This window comes from Schistocerca serialis, chromosome 1, assembly GCF_023864345.2.
Source record: "Schistocerca serialis cubense isolate TAMUIC-IGC-003099 chromosome 1, iqSchSeri2.2, whole genome shotgun sequence".
Lineage (NCBI taxonomy): Eukaryota > Metazoa > Arthropoda > Insecta > Orthoptera > Acrididae > Schistocerca > Schistocerca serialis.
Genome location: NC_064638.1, coordinates 1,024,734,629 through 1,024,760,752, shown reverse-complemented (window position 1 = coordinate 1,024,760,752; position 26,124 = coordinate 1,024,734,629). Strand labels below are relative to the sequence as shown.

Here is a 26,124-nt window from a genome sequence, read left to right as displayed (position 1 = left end):
TACTGTCTGGCTCATCCTTTACACTCCTCCCCCTTCCGTGGGAGCGGAGAACGTACGTGAATTCGCTCAATGTAATTATTATTTGAATGTAAACAAATTTAGCTTGTAAAACAAAGTAAACATTACTTGATTAAGAATGGCTCTCACGGAAGACGGCAGGGGTCTTAATCTATGGGAGCATATAGAGACTCTAAAGATCTCCTAAGGGTCGCAAGGGGACTTACACATGTCAACAATATTGTGTGTATACAAGAATCATCATAAAACATCGTAAAACATCAGAACATCATAAAATATCATAGAATATCAAAACAAAATTAGAACAAAACATAACAGTGTGAATTAGGTAAACATGCTAAGTGTTCTTGTCGCTAAGATGAGGTAAAAATGTCTTTTCTTTTGCTTTTGTTTGAATAAGTTGCACCTTGCATATAGCTATCGACTGCCGGACACTTGTACATACACCATGAAGATAGACAGCATAAGCACATACCTACATATATCATATACCTACATATATCAAGGTATACTCCTCGCTGCACTCGCAAGGTTGGGCAGTCTTCCACTCCCGACGTGTGACCAGAGCGTCCTCAGCAGACCGAAGTCACTCTCAGAACTCTTGTTCAAAGTTGGAGACGACTCCCCTCGGCACAAAGGCATTACTGTTTTGGCCCCGAGCTGCTTGCTTGCTTGCTTTCCATACCCATCTCCAGACTCTGGGATTACATATGTAATGTCACATGGTCTGGCAGAATATCATGCCATTTTCGCTTGACACTCATACACATACTGCAAAGACTGTTTGTTGTACAAAGGCTGGGTCGGTTCCCCTCGGGACAAAGGCGTCACCGTTTCTGGCCCTGACCTCCTTGCTTGCTTGCTTTCTACACCAATCTCCAGACTCTGGGATTACAAGAACACATGTAAGTTCTCATGGTTTGTCAGAATGTTATACCATTTACGCAATACTTATCGATATCAAGCACACAGCAACATCGCTTGCACAGCAGTAGTATCGCTCGCACAGTATAATTCCGAAGATACAGATGAAATTATTTCTCTAGAAACCTGAAACTTTAGCAAGGTGGAACGTGCTGTAAACCACTGACTAACTAGAAGCTTACCCTCCCTGCGAATAGCGAGGTGGAGCGTGCTATAAACCACTCAGTAACTAGAAATGTACCCCGCCTGCAAAGATCTTTACGTGAGAACTCGAAAAAAAAATAGAGGAAACTGATATTTCCACTCACGAATACTGATGTCAGTGATATTCCAAATCATTCTTATAATTTACAAAGTCAACTAAGGTGTTTCTCATGTCTAGAGAATAAGCAAACATGCCTTCCACCTGCTAGATGCGCACACCACAATTGATATTCTCTCAACTAAATAAAAACGGGAGACGTGAAGAAGCAGTCAATCGGACAATTTATAAGGGAGGAAATCATGGTCCAGCGCAAACACATGCCCATATTGAATTTTCTCAAATTTCTACTTGATCATGAAAGCTGTCCAACACATACTAAGTATTAGTTTGCTATTCGGCTATCTAGAGGACAACACGGTTAAGTCAGCTACATTCCTGCATCCCAGCATGCCTCTCCATTCGGCAGCTCCTACCATTAGCCGGAGACATGAATCATTCCCGCCACAGGTCAGCGGCGCTGCATGCTAAGCACACATAGAATTATCCTGGGAAACCAGTCACATATATACACTACTGGCCATTAAAATTGCTACACCAAGAAGAAATGCAGATGATAAACGGGTATTGATTGGACAAATATAGTATACTAGAACTTAACATGTGATTACATTTACACGAAAATTGAGTGCATGGGTCCTGAGAAATCAGTACCCAGAACAACCATCTCTGGCCGTAATAACGGCCTTGATACACCTGGGCATTGAGTCAAACAGAGCTTGGATGGCATGTACAGGTACAGCTGCCCATGCAGCTTCAACACGATACCACAGTTCATCAAGAGTAGTGACTGGCGTATTGTGACAAGCCAGTTGCTCGGCCACCATTGACCAGACGTTTTCAGTTGGTGAGAGATCTAGAGAATGTGCTGGCCAGGGCAGCAGTCGAACATTTTCTGGATCCAGAAAGGCCCATACAGGACCTGCAACATGCAGTCGTGCATTATCCTGATGAAATGTAGGGTTTCGCATGAATCGAATGAAGGGCAGAGCCACTGGTCGTAACACATCTGAAATGTTAACGTCCACAGTTCAAAGTGCCGTCAAGGCGATCAAGAGGTGACTGAGACGTGTAACCAATGGCACCCCATACCATCAAGCCGGGTGATACGCCAGTACGGCGATGATGAATACACGCTTCTAATGTGCGTTCACCGTGATGTCGCCAAACAAGAATGCGACCATCATGATGCTGTAAACAGAACCAGGATTCATCCAAAAAAATGACGTTTTGCCATTCGTGCAGCCAGGTTCGTCGTTGAGTACACCATCGCAGGTGCTCCTGTGTGTGATGCAGCGTCAAGGGTAACCGCAGCCATGGTCTCCGAGCTGATAGTCCATGCTGCTGCAAATGTCGTCGAACTGTTCGTGCAGATGGTTGTTGTCTTGCAAACGTCCCCATCTGTTGACTCACGGATCGAGATGTGGCTGCACAATCCGTTACAGCCATGCGGATAAGATGCCTGTCATCTCGACTGCTAGTGATACGAAGCTGTTGGGATCCAGCACGGCGTTCCCTATTACCCTCCTAAACCCAACGATTCCGTATTCTGCTAACAGTCATTGGATCTCGACCAACGCGAGCAGCAATGTCGTGATACGATAAACTACAATCGCGATAGGCTACAATCTCATCTTTATCAAAGTCGGAAATGTTATGGTACACCTTTCTCCTCCTTACACGAGGCATCACAACAACGTTTCACCAGGCAACGCCGGTCAACTGCTGTTTGTGTATGAGAAATCGGTTGGACACTTTCCTCATGTCACCATGTTCTAGGTGTCGCCACCGGCGCCAACCTTGTGTAAATGCTCTGAAAAGCTAATCATTTGCATATCACAGCATCTTCTCCTGTCGGTTAAATTTCGCGTCTGTAGCACTTCATCTTCGTGGTGTAGCTATTTTGATGGCCAGTAGTGTATTTTATCACTGTACTTACAGTTAAATATTACGATCGTGGTCTCAATTAGACGACATTTGACAATGAGCTAAATGTCGGAAATGCACCCTGCTGATGGCTGTGGCTCTGGAAATAGAAATATCTGTACCATTCTTATGACTTGACATACTCTTTCCTTTGCTGTCACAGTATTCCACGTCTTATCCATACATTCCTTACTACTGGACATATCAGGACACCCCCCCCCCCCCACACACACACCCTTTATAAGCCTGATGAAATAATACTTAGAGAAAATCAGCGATGGGAGGACATGTCTCATACGTTTTCCTTGCGATTAGTACCACTGTGTGTTAGAAAGAGAGGTGTAATCATCTTACAAACCGCCAGATGTTAAGAAAAAAACGATCACAACGACCATATTACTATCATAATTGGTCGTGGTTTTACAGGTGCATACAAGTATCCATGTTAAAAGCTATTCCTTCTTTATAAATCGAGGTATGGCATTACCTCCAAATGAAGTGGTTTTTCCAGACAAATACCGCGACACTGAATATAGACGGTGATCCCTGGAGTGTATATTATCAGACCAACACTGCTGTTAGATGTCCCTGATGGTGCAAGCTCGTGATAAAATTACCAAATTTAGAAACTGATTCAACTAAGGAACGTGTTATGGAGCCGGTATTTACAACTCCCTCACGCCGCCGCTAGATATTTCTCCAGTATTCGTAACGCATTCTGTCTCGATGCCACGTCAGAGGTTCGGTGATGTATCAACAGGGTTGTAGATGATAGTTGATTGAGAATGATCACAAACAGTATATGGTGTGCTGATTGAGGTAGTAAGAAATGTACACTAGCTTTTCAGATCTCTAGTGCTACGCTGTCTGGTAGAAATGATGTCTATGATTTGGAATCAAGTCTTTCCTTTCAACCACATACCTGCGTTGTATCCATGGAGAAGTCCTTTAACGATTACAGCCACTAGTGAATCATATTTCTGCCACTCTGAACCTATCTGCTACAATAAAATTTCAGATAGTCCCAATGCCTCTTGCAACTGCTGCCATTTCTGCAGCTTTACGCATGTGATCACTCCAATTGAACCTGGAACTGAGCAGAAGTTGGAGAGAGCTATATCCACCACCTTCTGCAACCTGTGTAGAAACAGAGTAACCTGAGTAAGTGCGACAGGACCATGTTTTGACCATTCAGTGGAAATGTGAACAAGTTGCCGTAGCTCCACCAACAGTGTACAACATGTAAGGCCAGCACCAAACGAAGCCTGCTCCTGGAGCACTAGATAGTATAAGAGACAGTACGGGAACTGGGAGAAGGATGAGGATTTTGCTACTACATACAGATACTGCAGTCCGAAGCAGATCTGCATCACTCAGGGCCCATTCACGTCTGTCACCCCTACATGCTATCATCATTATTCTGTACCATCCAACACAGAAAAATTACAAACTACAAAAGCTCTACTAACTTCATCTGATATACAACTCCATAAGATTTTTACTGCTTCTCTCTCCTCCCATATATCGAAAACCAATACTGTCGCTTGTAGGCATCGATCACAAGTGATGATCCTATTAAATATACAGGTAATAATCCATTGCACAGACCAGTGTAAAGTTACATCGCCTATACTGTAGGGGGATAACAGTATCCCACAAACTATACTGTAATAAGCAAGAGATGCTCCCTGTGACCCTGTGTTACTGCTTGAAACATTTTTTTATGCTGTAACACGCTTTGTACACTGCCATACATTTTGTTTTCTCCGCCACGACTTTGAGGTCTGTGTCAGGTTCTAAACTAACATTAACACGTTCTGATCCATTGCTTCTCTCAGAAAACTAGACATCGCACAGTGTAAATCATCTTGTTACTCTGGCTACCATAACACACCGCTCAAACTGGATGATTTTAAATAAAAGACAATTACAACATAAGGAAACTGGTAGAAAGCACCTCGAGCATAGTGCTTAATTTATGATCTATCTCTATGCGGATGGGAGTCACAGAGCACTCTTGCAGTCTTAGGATAAAGTTAAGAGACTGAAAGACCCCCTTGCACCGTCTTGACCAACCTGCCCTGTACACCATTACTGATTTAATCTATAGCCGACCAGAAGTAGACCACTACATTCCGTGTCTCGTGAATGAATGGAGCCTGCCGAGTCCTCGTCCATCCAAATTCACAAGATTTCTCCAGATGCACTCATGTCGAGGAGGTTAGCACTCCTTATCAGTGTATAGTAACAGATAGCAGACTGTTGAGAAGAACAAGAAATGGGTGACTTTTATGCATGGTCAGGGTATACAACCTGGGTCAACCGGGAGATCTGAGATAAACCCGGGAATTTTTTCATCCGGAAGAAAACCGTAAAAAACCCAGGAATTTTTTTAGAATTCCGGGAACTTTTCGTTGTTTTAATTTCAGCTAAATTTTTGTAATTTTGACTGTTAAAAACAAATACTCTAACAAAGGATATTACTGTATTCCGCTACGGCAGAATAATACTGCAGCAATAAAACATGAACGAGAGAAAAAAACAAACGAAAATAAAACTTATGTTGCAAAGGAAATGCACCATATACAAAACAAAACACAGTGCTAATACAAGCTGTCTGACAACAGCAAAATGTGTCTAAGGCCTTAGGAAGACTGTGCAACGCTTCAGAACAACAAATTGCCTCAAATGAACATGACATCACCATTGTTTATATTTGATTCGTTTGAGCAGTTGCGAGCGGGCTCATGCGCATGCACAGTTGAGTCGCGTATGAGTAGTACCTTCTCCCGCTTCAGCCTACAGAAGTGTGGCTGTTAGCTGTATAAGCAGTAGCAGCAAACAGCCAGATACTACCCAGAAAAATTTTACTGGCGCGCGCAAGCTTCCAGATTCACGCATGCGCAACAGGCCCTGATCTAGGGGGCGAGAGAAAAACCTGGGTATCTGCCCAGGGCAGCAATTTCAGGGGAAGGGGAAAGGGGGGGGGGGCACAAAGTTCATATCTTGAGGGGAAAAAACGGCCTAGCTCCCAGTGCACGTTGGCCTATCGATTATTCATATGATTTTGAAACGCGTCCCTGTTGGTTTTTGAACGTATTCTAAGTTGATTTCCGAATGAATCATAAGTTGATTTTTGAATGCGTGCATAGTGTACGTGTCGTCCCTGCCAGGGGAATCCCTGACGCATCTATAAATAAACTATCTTGCAGAGAAAAGGTGACAGGGCTACACGAGGTGAGAGGGGTAAAGCCGAATGGGTGAATGCCAATCGCTGTTAGTATATGTGGTTGTCTGGGTTTGCGAATGATAAATGTTGTTATAATTACTAGCGAAATCCATAGATTCGGACTACCAGAATGGAAATGAATGACTAACAGGAATAGCAGGTAAGAAAGATGACGCATATCTTCTTGATGTATCCAAGAGAATGACAGAAAATTTTTGGCCAGACCGCTACACTACTAAGGACCAATTGTACAGTTCCCGACTAACTGCCGCCTAAGTTCTATTGTGGGAGTAGCGCGGAAAACGCGTTGTACGAACACGTAATAACGCCTAACTGGTGAATAGTCGCGGGTTAACTAAAACTGTCATTGAGACAGGGTTAGCGAAGTTAATCAAAAAATAAGTTTTCACACTGACAGGAACAGTTACAGAATTAGTGATGACAACATTGATTGGTAGAATGAGGGAAACGAGACCACCACACAAATTATAGAAGAATATGACGATTCCAAATTTACATAGAAATTTCGTACTACTACGTATCGATTTCATGCTAGAGAATCTGGAACGTATGAATGAAATGTGAAACTACTTTCTAATATAAAGCTTTTTGCTTCTGGTAGGCCTAATAGGCATTTGATATTCGTACTTAGTGAATTACGTTGCCAAATGACCATTTGTAGCAAAACAATCTCGTTTATTTGGTGTGTGTTACGAATGCTACAATATTAGACAGGCCTATTTCGTTTTATCTAGCAGACCGTGACAAATTACACGTAATCAGATCGAGGAACCACACCAGGCTTGGGTACTATTTGTGTTAACAGCTTTTTCAGTATTAGACAACGACATTTCGTTTTCTTCATGCAGCAAAACGTTTGACGAACTTTGATGAGGTAATAGATTCTTTCCCAGAAAGAAAAGCACGCCATGTAAAGCTGTAGCAAGATTAGAGAGAAGAAATGCTAGGAATTAAGGATTGAAGGAATGTATACTGCTTGCTTGTTTCTTTTGTTTACTCGTTTTATGTATCATATATTTAATTGTATGTCGCAGAAAACACAAGTTATTAGCTAACAGGCAGGGTCAGGATGTCAAACCGATCGACTGGGAGCAGGAGAATAACCACAGGACATGTTAATTTTCACTGTCCTGAACATAATTTGATGGCATCCATTAAAAAATATTACACGTTTGAATTCCACAGAGCGAAATACAGTGACGTGCGTTAGAAGAATACTGTGTGAAGAGGCGCGGCACTGCACTTTGGCACGCTTAAGACCAAGTAACATGTCTTGAATTTCCTCGAACATGTATGTTTTATGTACCAGACTCTTCAGAAAGATATGCACTACAAAATGAACATATTTTTGAAAAGGCGATTATTTTTATATAACTAGATCTAATGCTGCCCCGGTTCGAAAATATCGTTGGGGGTGGGTCTGATGGCGAAGAGCAGTCTGCATTGTGGTGGGGTAGTCTCCACATGCCCCTTGTTTACGTTTAATGATTTCGCTGTTTCCTCTTCGTTTATTGCTAGATTAGATTAGTATTTGTTCCATAGATAATGAATACGACACTTCGTGATGATGTGGAACGTGTCAGGTTAATAAAAGGTGTCTATACAAGATATTACATTAGACAAAATATTAGATGACACTCAATATATGTAATTTTTTTGGGGGTGTTGGGAAATTACCCACTTACTATATCCAAAAATTCATCTAATGAGTAGAAGGAGTTGCCATTAAGAAATTCTTTTAATTTCCTTTTAAATGCTATGTGGCTATCTGTCAGACTTTCGATGCTATTAGGTAAGTGACCAAAGACTTTTGTGGCAGCATAATTTGCCCCTTTCTGAACCATAGTTAGATTTAACCTTGAGTAGTGAAGATCATCCTTTCTCCTAGTGTTGTAGCCATGTACACTGCTATTACTTTTGAATTCGTTCGGATTGTTAATTACAAATTTCATAAGTGAATATATATATATATATATATATATATATATATATATATATATATATATATATATAGTGTGAGGCTACAGTGAAGATTTCTAGCTCTTTAAATAAGTGTCTGCAGGATGATCTTGGATGAGCTCCAGCAATTATTCTGATTACCTGCTTTTGTGCAATGAACACTCTTTTACTTGATGATGAGTTACCCCAGAATATGATGCCATACGAAAGCAGAGAATGAAAATAGACGTGGTAAGCTAATTTACTCAGATGTATATCGCCAAAATTTGCAATGACCCTAATAGCATAAGTAACTGAACTCAAACGTTTCAGCAGATCCTCAGTGTGTTTTTTCCAGTTCAACCCCTCATCAATGCATACACCTAGAAATTTTGAATATTCTACCTTAGCTACCTATTTCTGATCGAAGTCTATATTTATTAATGGGGTCATTCCATTTACTGTGTGGAACTGTATATACTGTGTTTTGTCAAAGTTTAATGAGAGCCCATTTGCAGAAAACCACTTAGTGATTTTCTGAAAAACATCGTTTACAATTTCACCAGTTAATTCTTGTCTGTCGGGTGTAATAGCTATACTTGTATCATCAGGAAAAAGTACCAGTTTTGCATTTTTGTGTATATAGGATGGCAAGTCATTAATATACATTAAGAACAGCAGAGGACCCAAGACCGAACCTTGCGGCACCCCATTCTTGATTGTTCCCCAGTTTGAGGAATCACCAGTTTTTTGCATATTATGTGAACCGTTTATTTCAACTTTCTGCACTCTTCCAGTTAGATATGATTTAAACCATTGAGCACTGTCCCATTCATGCCATAGTACGTGATCTTATCTAGTATTCCATGATTTACACAATCAAAAGCCTTTGATAGATCACAAAAAATCCCAACGGGTGACTTCCGGTTACCCAGAGCATTTAATATTTCATTAGTGAAAGTATATATATAGCATTTTTCGTTGAAAAACCCTTCTGGAAACCAAACTGACATTTTGTTAAAACTTTATTTTTACAAAGGTGTGAAGCTACTCTACAATACATTACTTTTTCAAAAATTTTGGATAAGACAGTCAGAAGAAGGATTGGGCCGTAGTTGTTGAAATTAGACGTATCCCCTTTTTTATGCAGTGGTTTACCAATGGCATACTTCAGTCTGTCTGGGAAAATACCCTGCTTCAGAGAGCTATTACATATGTGGCTAAGAATCCCACTTATTTCTCACGTCAAATGAATACAAAACGGATTGCTGTGGCCGGGAGCTATCAAGTGAATTAAAATATATTCACATAATGACGGAAGGCTTAAATATGTTATTAGTTTCAGATTTTATTTTATTTCCATCTCTCTGACAGTCAAGCATTAATCGCCTTGCAGAACAATGAAATAATTTTTGTAGGTCTGCTAAAGAAATTTGGTTTTTATTAATCTTTTCACTTGAGGCAGTCAATTTATTTGAAACGAAGTGTTTAATTCCCCACTATTTGCTAGTTTCAACTGCTCGCTGCATTTCAAGTGCACGTTTTCATCGTCTAGCGCGTATGGGATTATGCCATAACAAAGAACCAAAGATGAAATAATACAGTACTGGTACTCCAAGAAAATTTACATCCGAATCTGGACATACGAATGTACACTTTAAGCCGAATTATGCATTTTAGTATGGTTTACAAAATTCCGATGCTGTTGGAGTAGCGTCTGATGTGTTTTTTTTGTGACTTAATGTAAGATCTTTTACGCATAGGAACATACGGACTTCCTGCGAAATCGTAGCTGCACAAGCGCAGTGACTCCTGTTACCTGGCGCTCTATAGCAACTGCTGAAACGAACCTGTTTGTAACAGGTCGTGGGAAAATATTGCAAATAGTTGTTTGAAAAGCGTTATTCAAAGCAAATTTCCCTTTACGGAAGATGAACTATGTGCGAGAATGTACGATGAATTTCTTAAATTACAGAGCAGTTGACTCTAATTTAAAAATCACTTCTTTGAGGACGACCGTGTAGAAGAATTTCGACCCCAGAAAATCAGACATTTATATCGTTATTAAAAATTTTACTGGCACATTTGTTTAATGTATCTTAAAATGTAATACACGCAAAAAAGATCAACATTATATGTAAAAGCTTAGTTCTCTTGCAGCTTATTAATCTTCGAGACCAATATTATATGTGAAAGCTTTGCTTTTTGTGTAACAACACTACGTAAATTAATTTAAACCATTAACTTTCCCTATTTGTGTGTTTGCGCTACTGAACAGTGATATTGCAATTGGTTGACTACATCACGTGTCGTATGCTCTGAATATCGGCCGTCATCGGCTGGCAAGATCACGTGACATGAGCTATGACTGGCTTTCAAAAGCACATCACAATCTCGATTACAATGCTTCGAAAAGTAAAATGAGGTGTTTGGTGGAATTATACTTTCGTAATACAAAAATATACAGCATACGCGTTGCTGCACATCAAAGATATTTTTTTCCCCTGAGTTTTGTTTTCTGAGGTGCCGGGAAATTCTTCCACTATGTATAAAACAAAAACTAATCTGAGGACTGATAAGTTTTACAGTTCCTAGGAAAAGTATACTGTCACTTAACATGGAAAAAGTGTATTTTCAACTGGGGAAAGAGTATTTTTAACCAGGAAATCCGAGAAAAAACTGGGACTTTTTTCCTTGTTCACGTATACGCCCTGATGATGGAGCTGCAGACGGATGGAGTTCTAAGCATTTTATGTAAATCAACTAAGCTATCAATTTTAAAGTATTGTTCTAGTATCTGGGATCACTACCAGGAGGGTATTGGTAAGAGAGAACATTAGGACACGCACTCCTAAGGCTACATGGTTCTACACTTAAAACAGACTATAATGTTAGATTGCTTGAGTTTCCGACTTAACATTTGTGTGAAATGCAGCGCTGTTAATATTCCAATGTAAGAAATATATTTCCAGCGCATGACATGCATCCTTCTTGCATATTTCTCTATGATAAACGATGGTAACAAACTGTAAAATGAAAAAATTACTTCCTTAAAACATTGGCTCTGTGTGATACGCGCATAATATAGTTTTCCAGAGATGCATTGCGTCCACTATTCACATCCGATCACGGTTCAGAAATTATACTATGCTCTCATCGGTCCTATATGAAATGATCGTTAGTAACAGAGAATACCCCTTACATGGATACAGATAAACGCATAGCAGCAGTGTCCGACGTGAAATTACAAGTCATGCCACCACTAACTCTGTAAACAGCATATCTGTCAAGCAGATGTATACACGGGATTGCAGTGTCTCACAAACACTTTTCGCTAACTTAGAATCATCTTAGTTATGAAGCTGAAGTCTCGATTTCGCACCCAAGATGTGACCGGAGGCGGGGTACATCGCATAAATATAAATCTTCGTTCGTTTAGAGGAATGGGTCGAAACTGGATGGTCAGGTTTCATCACACATGAGATGAAAGTACTCTGATGACCGAGAGGTTTGACGTTAACTATTTCAAGTAGACAGTGCTCTAAATCACATACAGAACACATGGTTGTATACGAATCAAATGCAGGCTATGTCAAGGTATAATCAGACACAGGCTATGTCTAGCAACTGATACATCCTGACAGAACAGCGGAAAAAATGGTCAAATGACCTGCAACAACATCTCCCTCTTCATAATGCATCATCAGTCTGACATTAAATCGTACCTTGTTACCATCTCAATCAATCACCCCGTCCACTCTCTGTTATCCTTTAATGCAGATGCATGTAAGTTTAGAGGCAGATGGTTCTCTGTCTTCCTGAAAAGTATCAAATATGGTAGTCAACTCGCATGTATCACTGTTATCTCAATAGACATACAGTGGAATGCTGCCTTGAGGGAAAAAAAAGTTACTGTTTCCCCAGTTCACTTCACTTCCATGTCGACATTTTCTCGGATACCTCTAGCTTCGCATACTTGTTCCCATGTACAAATTGTTCTGCGCCAACTAGAAGACATGCAAGTACTTCCTCAATTTTCCCGCATTTTGGTGTATATTCCCTCAATTTATATGTATTCTCCCATCATTTTTCGCAGTTATATCGATTTTATGTCCATTCTACCCATGCGATCATGACATAATCTCTCGTTCCATGCTCTGAAATTGCTTGTAAATGTAGTGCAGCTGCCAACACCTAGCGCAAAAGCGCTATTTTTCTGAGCAGAAGGCATAGTATAGCGCTGTAGTCGATTGCATCCAGTCGCCTCCACATTTGCAGAGCGTTTACTCTGTTTTCTGTATGTCTGCGTATATGTATGTGTCGCAGATGGCTCCCAGGACCCGCAGTAGAACCGAGTTAGCATTCGAGTGTCGATCTGCCGCGCATTATATCCGGAGCTATGGTGGCATGCAGATCCACAATATGCCACGCCCGGGATAGGGTTTGAAGGTGTATCCATCATACGCAATGTATGTGTAATATACCTGTAATATACCTCATCCGAGTTAGCGTTTGAGTGTGGATCTGCCGCGCACTGTATTTTCAGACCGATGTTCAGAGATTCAGGCCGATGTTCAGAGGTGGATCCACCACACGTCGCATCTGGGATAGGGCTCGCAGGTGGACCAATCATGCCCAAAAACATGTTCTATATTCAAAGTTGGGTCCACCATTGGGAGGACTGGATCACAGGAGCCATCCACTTTGATCCCCTATTACATGATGCGCGTAAACCGTACACCTATGCACCAGTGCCCCAAGTGTATATCTGTAACTACAGGCTGGTTCACATAGAACTATTACACCATCCACGCGGGATATGCCTGGCGCACATGTGCAGTAGACAGTGATAATGCGTGAAACACAGACAGAACTGTCTGATCTCTTGTAAAGTCATTCGTTATACCGCGTGGAACATGAGGGGGGACCATGTGACATATTGGAACATCATTCATTCAAATTATTTGACTCAAGAGTTAGTTTTATATTACTACACTCGATTTCATAGGTATACATATTCATACAACATTTTGCACATGGAGGACACACTTGTTTGTGGAACTATTGCCCTGGCAGTGACATTAAATCTTTGGATTAGGGCACAACGACGAAAACAAACTGCCAGACGTTGTTGAGTTCAACCCTGGCTGAAACAAAGGGGCAAAGAACTGAGACTCGAAGATCCACATGAATTTCGGAGCTTTGTGAGGATGGACATGGCCAGGTTCGAGAAGCTACTGTCAATGATGGAAGATGGAATTAGCAAGTGTGACACAGTCATGAGGGAGGCTCTCTCACATTCTCGAAAGTAAGAATTAAATCTTATGTTTGTACGTGTTGTGATCATACCGCCAGCCAGTATCATACTGCTTCAGTCTGGAACCGCGCGACCGCTACGGTCGCAGGTTCGAATCCTGCCTCGGGCATGGATGTGTGTGATCTCCTTAGGTTACTTAGGTTTAAGTAGTTCTAAGTTCTAGGGGACTGATGACTTCAGATGTTAAGTTCCATAGTGCCCAGAGCCATTGTTGTGATCACGCCAGTCTAGATCACGAATAAAATACCGGTAAATGCGCTGTTATGTTGCAGGCTGGTTGTAACATTACGTTTCCTGGCTACAGAGGAATCATTTAACATTCTGGAATATAGCATACATGAAAAGTGTTGGCCTCAAAAGTGAGTTTAAATTGATAAGCATTCTTGGTACGTGTCCAGGCTTGTTTTGACACATCCGTGGCTAGATAAGAGCGAATTTGACAGACAAGTTTGCCCTTTTAGGAGGTCCATAACAAGTTTTAGAAAGTTTCACTGTCTATTTGAAGAAAGTTGATGCAATCGTCTGGTTCTGAGAGTAATATATCCCTTGGTTCGACTTTCATGAGTAAATTGCTCATTTTAAGCCATTGCCTATGCCAGAGACATGTTTTCTTCTTCTTTGAACATAGTACCAAAGGCAATGCCAGAACTGCTTTTTCTGCGTTTGTAGCCATTCTCACTACAGTCAAAATACTCATGAACATCAACAGCATCTGCTTTAAGGTGAGGTTAAACCAACTAACACTCTTTGAACGTGTATGGTCTTGCTCGGCAAATCCGTGGCTCGATGAGAGCAATTTTGTCAGACACGTTTGGGCACCTGTAGATGTATCAGCAGTAGCAACAAGTAGCCAGATGCCACGTGGAAAATTTTTTCTGGCGCATCCAAGCTGCCAGATTCGTGCATGCACTTAGCAGTCTGTGTTGTAGTGAGCAGGGAGTTAGTCTTCACGTAAGCCGTGTTTAAGCCCTCTTTATTGCAGAGGAATAATACATACATGAAATGAAATTGGTAAATATGTGTATAGTACCTTACCAGTACTCCCACCATAGTGGGAGCTTACATTGGGCAACACGTCTCAGATGTATATATTACATAACAAAGACAGATACACATAAACATAACAAATTTACAAAATAAGAGAAGAACAGGAAAGTGGAACAAAGACGTTATTGCTCCTGTGGCAGACCCCACGAGTCAGGGAGAGAGAAGGCATTGGGCGCTGTGCCATCATACGCTCAAAAATTCTGAGTGATGTGCACTACTTCATCAGCACCTTGGATGAGGTGATGGAGAACTCCTGCACCTTGAAGCTCAGCTTCAGGAGGTCGCTCGCGGACTGTGGGGACCTTTCCCCTCCAATTCAAGGTGACCAATGAATAGGTGACACTCTGGACGCCGGGACGCAGGTTGAGGATGGCATGCCTGATGGACGGCGTGTTGTACTTCGCTGCCTTCGGCTGGTGGCACCAGTCAAGCTGGATGTGGTCGCTAACTATCTGGGTGTCGACTATGTGGGCCTGGCCGTCTTAGACTGCAATGATGTCAGGCTTGCGGAGTCCTTCCAGTGTTTGAAGGTGGGTCTCCATCAAGACGTCAAATCCCCTTTGCACGAGTCATGCTCAAGGTACTTCACAAGTGCATCATGAAGTTTCATGTGGGACTGGTGCATTTGTCCGCAAGCTTGAATTACGTGGTTGGCGATCTTGATGGCTCTGCAGCCCACGCAGCATTGGTTGTCGGCCATGCACCGGCGACTGTGCTGCGCCTTGGAGGGCAAGGCATTGGTGCAGGCAAAGATGGCATTGACGATGTCACGCCGAGAGAGGAGACTACTGGTGCCGGCGACCCTCTGGTGCTTCCCTGTGACAGCGACAGACTCAGAGATGGCCACATCGTCGAAGGCGACATGTAGGTGGGCCACTCACATGTCCCCGACCTGCTCCGACATTGTAGGCAGATTATGTTCCCACGTAAAGTGCCACTCAAGCCCCCTACCTCGCTCTGCACCTCACGCAGGTCCACATCATCCGCAGCTGGCACCATCTTCTGCAGCATCAGGAGTCGGGCCTGCTGTAGGGTAGGGCCCATCCATCGGGCTGATGGAATGCCAAGGCCCCCATGGGCTACAGGAGAGTGGAATTAGCCCAAGGGAGTGTCCGACGGGTGGCGGAACCATCTCCTGACGGCTGCTTGCACCACGGAGCCTGAGTGATGATGTCCTACTGCTCCTGCAGATGGCGGCAAGGATTAAACAAGCATTGACCAGAATAGGAGAACTGCAGCCCCAGGTAGCGGAAGGTCTCACCCACATGTAGGACCGGCATGGTGGCATTGCCGGCTGTGAAGGCGATGGAGTCATTCACCTTCACCTTCTTCTTGCGGCTGGTGGCCACTAAAGTGTGGGTGAAACACTTTTGCACATTGATGTGCGATGGCTGCCGTGGCTGTATTGATGAGGGACTGCAGGCCTCTCTTCGTCGATGCGAACAGTAGGACATCATTACTGAAGGCTGCAGCATTGACTCTGAGACCTAGAATTTGGGCTTCTATGTGGGAAGGCAAGGTGTTGACAACTATATTGATTGCCATGTTGAAAAGGAGGGGAAAGAGAGAGTCCCCTTGACAGCTGCACGACCACACTCATGCCGCTGCCACCACCCATTATCACCGTCGTGCTGCCCCAGGAGCAACTTTTCACATAGTCAGCAAATTCACTCGGGAGGCTATGCACTTTTAGCAGGGTGCATAGGGCAACATGGTCTAGTGAGTAGAACGCCTTAGACAAGTCGAGAGACGCAGTCAAGACAGAACGGCAGGAGCAAACTTCGTCGACGAGAGCCTGGCCCAAGATGAACATATTTTCCAACATCGCAAGGGATGAAGGTCTGCTGACCTTCGCCCACAGCACACAGACACATCAGGCACGAGGCCAGAACCTTATGGAAGGTCCTCACAAGCACCAAGTAGACGGTGAGGGGACAAAAGTCAGTGGTGGTGCTGGTGCAGCCGTTTTGGTCAGTAAGGTGGTCCGAACGTGGAGGAGGTGAGGAGGAGGTGCTCGCACAAGGAGGAGGAGGTTCATGATCTTCACCACCACATTGCATGGCAGGCGATGCAGCTTGGCAGGAGTTAGGCCATCCGGGCCCAGCACAGAGTGCCTGGGTGGTAGGGAAGTGGCGAATTCTTCTGCTGTGACCGGCCTCCACAGGCAGTCAAAGTCTACAGGCTGTGAGAGCAACAGCAGGCGGTCACTGATGGCTCCAGTGGTGGATGGCGTCTGCTGTTGAATGAGGTCGGCCCAAAAGTTGTGCAGACCGGGGATGTCAGGTGGGGCACCTGCAGCACGGTGCCATCCAGGAGACCCCACACATAATGTGGGCGGGACAGCTGGAAGGCCTCCTGGGTATATGTGAACTCCCACCGGCGCTGCTTCCACCGGCACTGAGGCTGTTGCTGCCACTTAGGTTGCAGGCGTGGTGTAGACCTGTGAAGCTCCCTCTCCTTGGAGCAGATAGTGGTGAGGTCATCCGGGAGCATGCCCAAGATGGTGGCGGACTGTGTCCCCGGACCCAAACTGATGATGCAGTCCAGAGCCGAGAAGTGCTGTGCGGATGCACGAAGCCCTGCGAGGTGCTCCCAGATGGCCGCATCAACACTGGCATCTGGCAGTGGTGTCCCCAGTGGTGTCGTGCTGTCCCCTCAGCCTCAGGCGGCAATGACCTTGCCGGCCCCGGGCTGGACACTGGTCCCTCCTTGTCCCTCTCCTGTGGGATGGCCAGAAACTCCTGCGCACACTTGTGGTGTACCGGCTTGCTTCTCTGTCCCTTGATGGTGTCGAGTGTCCTGTCGGAAAAACACGGAGGAGCTCCTGGTTGGCAAAGAAGAACCAGCAGTCCCTCCATTGGAAGAGCGAGTGAGAGGGCCTCCGCCTACATCCACCTCATTAGTTTGCAGTCCATGTTGATGACAGTGTTGGTTGCCACCTGGTGTTGTCAGCAGTGGTGGACTCACAAGCTAGACTTGGTGGTGAAGGTATGGGCGCATTTAGGGCACTCGTGTGCTGCACCTTATATAGGACCCTCAGCAGGGAGGGTTGGCTGGATAGGCGCTGGGGTAACAGGGTTGGCGAGAGGGCCAATTCCCCTCTTTTATGTTCGACTGCCCCCAACTAGAAAGGGTATAATGCAGGGAGGGGGGGGGGGGGGGGGCTGGTAACCTCCCCGAGGCCCCAGTGTGGTCTTTCACTCAGCGGAATCGATGGGCCCACATGAAAGGGGGGGGGGGGGGGGGCGGCAGGTGAGGAGAGGCTAAGAGGGCTAGGCCCATATACCATATATTGCATATCACTCACCCTGTAACTACAACCCAAGGAAAGAACCTCACAGCAGTGGTCAGGCTGCAGCTACGCTAGGCTTCAGAAAGCAAAGTCCAACCGTAGATGAGTCTCCACTATTCAACTACCTTAAGAGAGTCATATTTTGCTGTTTCTCCTTCATTTACGCTCCTCATGCCTAATGAAAACAAAATGGATTTCTGTGGGTGGGAGCTATCAAGTGAATTAAAATACATTCGCAAAATTAGTTTCGGTTTTCTGATTTTGTTTCCATGTTCTTGGCAGTCAAGGAGAACAGTGCAGTTATTTTTGTTGCTTTGCTAAATTAATGTGGTTTTTATTAATCTTTTCCCCAGATGCAGTCAATTTATTAGAAACAAAGTGTTTCATTCTGCACTATTGGCTAGTTTCAACTGTTCACTTAATTTCATCTTCTTGCATGTCTGTCATTATGCCATAATAAAGAACCAAACATGTGATAATACAGTACCGGTACTCCAAGAAAATTTGCATCCCAAAAACCGCACTGAAAGGTTTAATATCAGGTTGGGGCCTATTTCATTATGAATCTGGACATACAAATGTGCACTTTAGCCGAATTATGCATTTTAGAATGGTTTACAAAATTCTGATGCTCTTTGAGTATCCTATTTCTTTTATGATGTCATGTAACGTCTCTTAATACTCATACGGGCTTCCTAAGTCATCGTAGCTGCCCATGCTCAATAATGCCTGCTTTCTGGGCACTCTCTGGCAACTGCTGAAATGAAGCTGTTTCTAACAGGTCACAAGAAAATATTGTGAATGGTGCTTTGAAAAGTGTTAGTTTCAAAGTAAATTTCCTTTTGCACAAGCTGAGTTAGTTATGTGTGCGAATGTGCAATGAATTTCTTAACTCACAGAGCAGTCTCATTTAAAACTTAACACATTGAGGAGTGGCCACTTGAAGAATTTCAAGGCCAGAAGACCAAACATTAATGTCATTATTTCAAATTTTACTGTCACATTTGTGTGGTATCTCTTACAGTGTAACACATGCAAAAAGACAATATTATATGTGAAAACTTAGCTTTCCTTGTAGCTTATTAATTTTCGACCCAATATTATATGCGAAAGTTTAACTTTTCTTGTAGTTACACTATGTACATTAATTTAAACCATTAACTTTTCCTATTTATGTGTTCACACTACTTAACAGTGATGTTGCATTTGGCTGACTACATCACGGGTCCTATGTTCTGAATATCAGCTTTTATTGTCTGATGAGATCACGTGACATAAGTTATGCTTGGTTTACAAAAGTACATTTCAGTCTAGATTTCAGTGCTTTGGAAACTAATATGATGCTGTGTTTGGTAGAATTCAAATCTGTACTTTCGTAATACGAATACAAAAACACGCAGCATATCATAATATGAAAATATGCAGCGTAAATGTTGCTGCACATCACAGATCTTCCCAAAACTTTTTTTAATGATTTTTTTCGTTCTCTGTAGTTCCATGCTGGTATATAATACCCTTACCATCAGAGGATTGATATTTTTATAGCTCCAAGGGAAAGTATACTGTCACTTATCATGGAAAAACAGTATTTTTTTCACCTTGGAAGAAGTGTATTTTCACATGGGAAAAAAGTGCATTTTTCACCAGGAAATCTGGAAATTCTCTCTCTCTCTCTCTCTCTCTCTCTTTTTCTCCCTTGTCCATGTATACACCCTTCTTTAATTATCCCCAGTTTTTTGGATAATACCGTTGCATAATGTTTCAATAACTGTGTGAGTTTTTGCCACTGTTATCATTGAGAAAACTCGATTCAGTGACCTTTGCACCTATGTTTTTTCCTATGGAGTCGACCTCACTTCTACCATTTTTACTTATACATTGGTATTTTTCCCGAGTATAATCATTGGCTATGTACAATAGTTGGGGTTTCATGTAAGTTACCTTATGTCTTCTACAAACTGTCCATGTAAGTGACCATACAGCTCGAGAAAGGTCGATCTTTGCAACCCTTTCTCTTAAAAGTTCCCAGCCTAGGATACACGAAACCACTAAATTTTTCACAATGGGGAATGAGCAGCTTATCACTTCATTTCCAACTTGAATACAGCCTGTACCTGACTGAATTCACTGTATACATCCACGTATGGCTTCTACAATTTTTAACTGGTAATTTTGGCAACTTATTCAACTGATTAATGCACTTGAATAGGTCGTAATCCATAATGGATACACTGGCATCAGTATCAATAATTACATTCTCAGGCATGCTGTGAAGGTTTTCTTCAATTGTGGCTTGTACCAACTCAGGATTTTGCTGGCTGCACTTTCTCAGATCAGCACAGAGTTGTTCTTTCAGTTCCAACCCTTGTTGTATCTGAATATGGATACATTTACGAACCAATACCCCCCTCCCCCTGTGCAGAAGGCTTACATTGGTCGTATGGAGTTTAACGCTTGTGATGTACTTTGTTGTGGGTCATCTACCATTGCCACTCTTCTGACACTATGAGATTGTCGCATATGATGTGGCACCTCATTCTATGGTTGTTGCCATTGGGATCATCAATTAGGAGCTGGCTTTAGTATAACATTAATGTTATTCACAGGATAGCTCCTGTCCTGTGGTGTTTCATTTGAATGGCAGGTTGCTGGCCCTGTCTTTTGTCCTAGTTCATTCATCTCCTCATATTCTTGGGTTGATTCTCTTTCTATTAAAATAGTTGCTCCTGTTCTTAAACGGATTCCCACTGGAATTTTTGTTATTATTACTTCTGTAATTTCCTTGACACCCTAGCCTGTTTGTGGTGGTTGCCACTGGCCCAGGTACAGAAGTCATTGTCTCTTTGGTGTCTGGTTTTCCCTTGACTGTTTCCATTTTAATTTCTATTTTTATTATATTTATTATTATGGGCCACTGTTCCCTGTCTCATTTTGCTTTGCATCCTCCTGTATGAGGTCAAATGAGTCAGCAGTGGCCATAAACTGTTCCAGGTCCATATCAAGGACATGGAAAAGTTTTTCCCTAATAGCAGTTGGTAGTCTGCCTTTCAGTATTCACAGTATGTGTCTTGGAGACATTGGCTCATCCCGGTATCAAGTCTTATTTAAGTACATTTCAAATTATTTGCACAGGTTTCCCTGTCTAGGATTGAATGGTTTGGGACTGTCAACCTGCTTTCTCAAGCATTCTTGAACTCACTTGAACCAGAAGTGTGATAGAATAACTTTTTAAATTCTGAAAAGATCTGACAGGTGTCAGCAATTTCCATTGCCCACAATGCTGCATCGCCAGTTATGAAGGAAATCACAAACTGAACCAACTGAATGATATGCCTCTATCATCAAGAAGCAGGCAGTACATCCTAAAACTCTTAATGAACTCTTCTGAGACTGTGTGGAATGTCTGTATTTTATAAGCAACTTTTCATGCTTTATATGCGTCAAGGTCACTCCATTGTCAGCGGCTGTCACACCAACAATGCGATCATCACTGCTCGGGCTGTATCTGCCAGCTTGATTGCAGTGTAAAATCTCTCAATGTTCACTGTTGATGAGGCTGTTACCATAGTGATAACCAGTAGTTGGGATTTCATTAGGTTCTCTGAATAGGTCCTCGTTGGTCTCACGTCCCGCCATAAATGTTTGTTTCAAACACATCCTGTGACAGTTGTGCATTAATGTCACATTTCATGCAATTTGGTACAATGTTCAAATATTGTAGTGTAGAGATAACTTCAGTTTCTATTTTCTTGTCTAGATTACTGGACAAATCATTCACAGTGCTACTTTTAATCTGTTTACTTGAATGCCCAGATCACTCACTTTACTAGGCAAATACTTATTTTGAGTAACTAATTCTCTCATTTGCGATTGGTACGCTATCTGTTTCCTCATTTATGTGGTCCATGATATACATATCACAAGTGTCGAGAATCTTATTTAGTTGTTTGGTTGGCTTATTATCTCTTTCGAATTTGCATATTCTTTCTCTTTCTTCTCATTCCATTTCCTTTACTCTTTCCCTTTCTTCACGTTCCTTTTCTTATCCTTTCTCTTTCTTCTCATTCCTATTCCTTTATACTCTCTTCCAAGTCTAGCTTCTGTAGCAACAGAGGAAGGAAATTGTTTGCTGTCGCCTTAAGTAACAGCACCTCTTCTGTCGGTACAGCTTGTGCAGTATTAGTAGCATCGTCAGCTGATCTGGTGCATGTCTGTTGATCCAGTGTTCCTACACGAGAACCAGAGATCTGATTACCTATCTCAGTTTCCAAAGTCTGGAATTCTGAGCTATTATTCTCTGTTTTGACATGTCATTAGTTAACTCTAACTCTATCACATTATCTGCCTCTAACATTTCTTTTCTCTTAAACCTACCCATGTTAGCTATGTAAGTACACAATGCACAGTACACAAACAAAAATACAATACACAAGAAATATCAACACACTGAAAACAGCAAAATAATCTAAATAAAAAAATCACTCCCTGTACTAATCCCTACTCTTTGATGAAACTTTCCCACACAGCACTGCAAATTGTGTAGCAACAAGAAGCAATTTTGAAAATGCACAAATAAAATTTCACTTGTTGCATGCCCCCAAAGACACTCATTACCTTTATCCTTGAAGCTTTGAGTTGCATGGCACCAAATAATTACCTTGGATGCTATGCAGTTTTATAATGTTGCTCAGAATCTTACTAGCAAAAGCTTTTTCAGCCTATGGTCTTTCTGATCAATTTGTACTCTCATTGTTGTAGTCAGTGGTATACCTAAAAGAAAATAAGAAAATACAACATAAATTACAATAAAATACACATGATGTGTGTGTGTGTGTGTGTTTTTTGGTAATAATAAATCGTAAGATTGTGAAGGCTTTCTATATTCTAGTGCTTGATAGATAAATCACTTTGGACAATCTGGATAAATGTAAAATAATTTAGGAACAACTTGCTGTGAAGCACCTTAGATTATACTTTTAGAAATATCTCAGGATTGTAATGGGAATGTTTTTTTCACATGATTAATAATTTATACTTTCGTAGGTTCACATGGAGAAACACCTTTTGTATGGTACACTTATTATTAATTCAAAGCTGAGCTCTTTTTTAGTTGTGAAATTCTCATCACTTGAACAAAAGATAGATGTGACGTGACAGTTACAAGAATCTGTCTTGATATTGATACCACTCTTTGCAAAATGAATGAAATTACTTGACTTTATTCTGTTATTTGAGAAATTAATTGTAACCCATCTCCTTTTTGCTTTACGCCACATAATATTGGGGTAATTTGAAAAAGAATCTGCTGTCTTGCCAATGGCAGCCAACAATACTAATTACAATTCATACTTTACTGCACGTTATTATCTCTGAAAAAATGTACCATTAATTTTTCATACACGTAGGAATGGTAACGTTACTGAAATAAATCATTTGCTTATCAGTAACCACATATATTTACCAGAAATATGTAACAAGATATGTACGTTTCTATCCGCATCTTTCTCATGGGAAGATTCAGATCAGAGTAAATAATTATGAAAAGCTATTTCTGTTAATTTCATTGTTCTCAGTGTCTTTCATACTAAACATAGATTATCATGAAATATCAATACTGCTTTTTATTTACATCACAATGAGATAATTAATATTTTTACGTAACCTTTTGTACACGGAATAACAATTCATTTTATTACTTAAATATTTCATGTCAACCATTAATTTTTTCTCATTTCCTGTGGACCAGTACAGCACTTCAGTACAGACAGATGCAAAGAACAGGAACATTCATGGCATAACCAACAAAAGGAAATGATACACAATAACAAACAGAGGTGTAGAACATGACCAGGCTAAATACAAACTTAATCTTCCACCACAAACACTTGACAGTATTTGCATCCTCTACACTGAAAATTCCCCTATTCCCCAGAGTCATCCCAACTGCACACAATAACACATGCACATACATAACTGATGGCAACGGCCTTGCTGCGGTGGTAGTGTCATTTCTCATCATATCGCCAAAGTAAAGGTCTGTCAGCTTGGCTAACACTTGGATAAGTGACCATCTGGACTGCCGAGCACTGTCGGCAAGCGGGGTGCATTCAGTCATTGTGAGACAAATTGAGGAGCTGCTCGATTGAGAAGTAGCAACTCCAATCTGATAAACCTCACAATGGTTGGGAGAGCAGTGTGCTGACCACATAACGACATACCTCTCCATATCCCCATCCAGTGATACCTATGGGCTGAGGTTCACAAGGCAGTCGGCCAGTACTGTTGGTTCATCCAAGGCCTGTTTGGATGGAGTTCAGAGGTCATACATACCTGATATCAAACTACATACATTATCTGATCAAAATGTCTGAACACCTATTAGTTGGCATTAATTTGGGGTGTGCCCATCTTTCACTTTTATGTAGCTTGATCTCTGCTGAAAACACTTGCAATGAGGTATTTGAATGTCTATGGAGGAATGGCAGCCCATGCTTCTTTGAGAGCAGAAATGAGAGAAGTTAGTGGTGTTGAAAGTTGGAGTCTGGAGCAAAGCTGGCATTCTAACTCACCCCCAAAGGAGATCCATTGGTTTCAGTTCAGGACTTTTGTGACTAACCATTACCTCACAGATGCTGTTTTATGACACAGTGCATTGTCGTACTGATACAAACAATCATTGTCTCCAAATTTTTTCCTACTCTATGCAATAGACAGTGCTGTAAAAGAGGTTCATATACTTCTGCATTCTGTGTTTTCCTAATTGAAGTAAAAGGGTCACAACCTAACCACGCTATGCTGTTAGCAGTACATGTGAAAGCAAATAATGTTTTCCAGGCAGTCACCAAACTTAAATGTATCCATCACAGTGGCAAAGGTTATAGTGTGATTCATCACACCAAATTACCCATTTCGTGTTATCCACTGTCAAGTGGCATCACTCTTTATCTCATCTCAAGTGTCACTTTGCTTTGACTTAATAAATGTGTGGCTTATGATGAGCTGCTCAACCATTGTACTCCATTCTTTCTAACTTCTAAACGTAGTCAATGTGCTACCTGGATTGCCATTGCACATTAGAACTTCAGAGTGATCCCTTCTGCTGATTTCATGCAAATTTTTACAACTACACTCCTTAGTGGTTGACAGTACCTGTCTGCCTGTACATGAGGTCTGCCTGGTTTTGGTTTAAATATATTCCTTTGTATTTGCGTTCCACAAACACATCACAAACAGTCTACTTAGACAGCTTTAGAAGGGTGGAAATGTTCCAAATGAATTTGTTGCTCAGTTGACCATTGTCTAGTCCACATTCGGAGTCACTGACTCTCCAGATTGACCCATTCTGCTGTTACTGGTTCTCTGCTGACAACACAACAATCTCAACCTCTTTTTATACTTGCAGGTCCACCTGTTGTGACTTCTAGTGGTCAGTCCTGCATAACACAAGGATGTCCAGATATGTTTGATCATATAGTGCATGGACACCACATCACAAACAAAAGATTAATGAAAAACACGCAGTAACAGTTGGCAACATGATATACAGTAAACATACAAACCAAAATACAGTAAAAGTGAAGTGTTCAATTGAAATGTGTTAAAATTGGACATCCTGGTGTATGCAGGCCAACAAAGTACAACTCCAGGACAACACATATCCAGTAATAAGATCACAAAACATAGTAGAACCGAATAGTAACTTAAGCTTACAAGACTTGTACTCCAAAAAGTCATGCCACAGAACAAACGATCTTTCATTTGATTGCGTAGATGGACTACATCTCAAAGAATAGAGAAACAACTAAGGAATGATGGAAAAAGTAGAAAGTGACAAACAATTTGATTTGGTAATCTTAGAGTCCAGGGTACAAGACAGTGACACTGGATGCACTAAGTGCTGCTAGATGTATTCTCCATTTTTAGTCCTCACTTGCAAGAAAACTGTTTTATCTATCACAGCAGTTTTGTTGATATTGCATACAGGAGTCATTTCTTTAAACATTCATTTTAATAGGTCTGATGACTCCCTTAATGTGAATGTGTCAGCGGGTCGGCACAACATACAGTCAAGAAAGATACTGACCCTTTTTTTTTTTTTTTTCATTTTTTTTTCCATTCATATTCCAGACTGATTATGCAAAATTTTAGCA

General features: G+C 41.8%; 1 protein-coding gene across 1 annotated transcript in view; it reads left to right on the top strand.

The window, feature by feature from the left end:
* The window catches only part of LOC126455048 (uncharacterized), a 157,730-nt gene that overhangs the window by 108,761 nt on the left and 22,845 nt on the right, over positions 1–26,124 (top strand). The gene's annotated exons all lie outside the window — the stretch shown is intronic.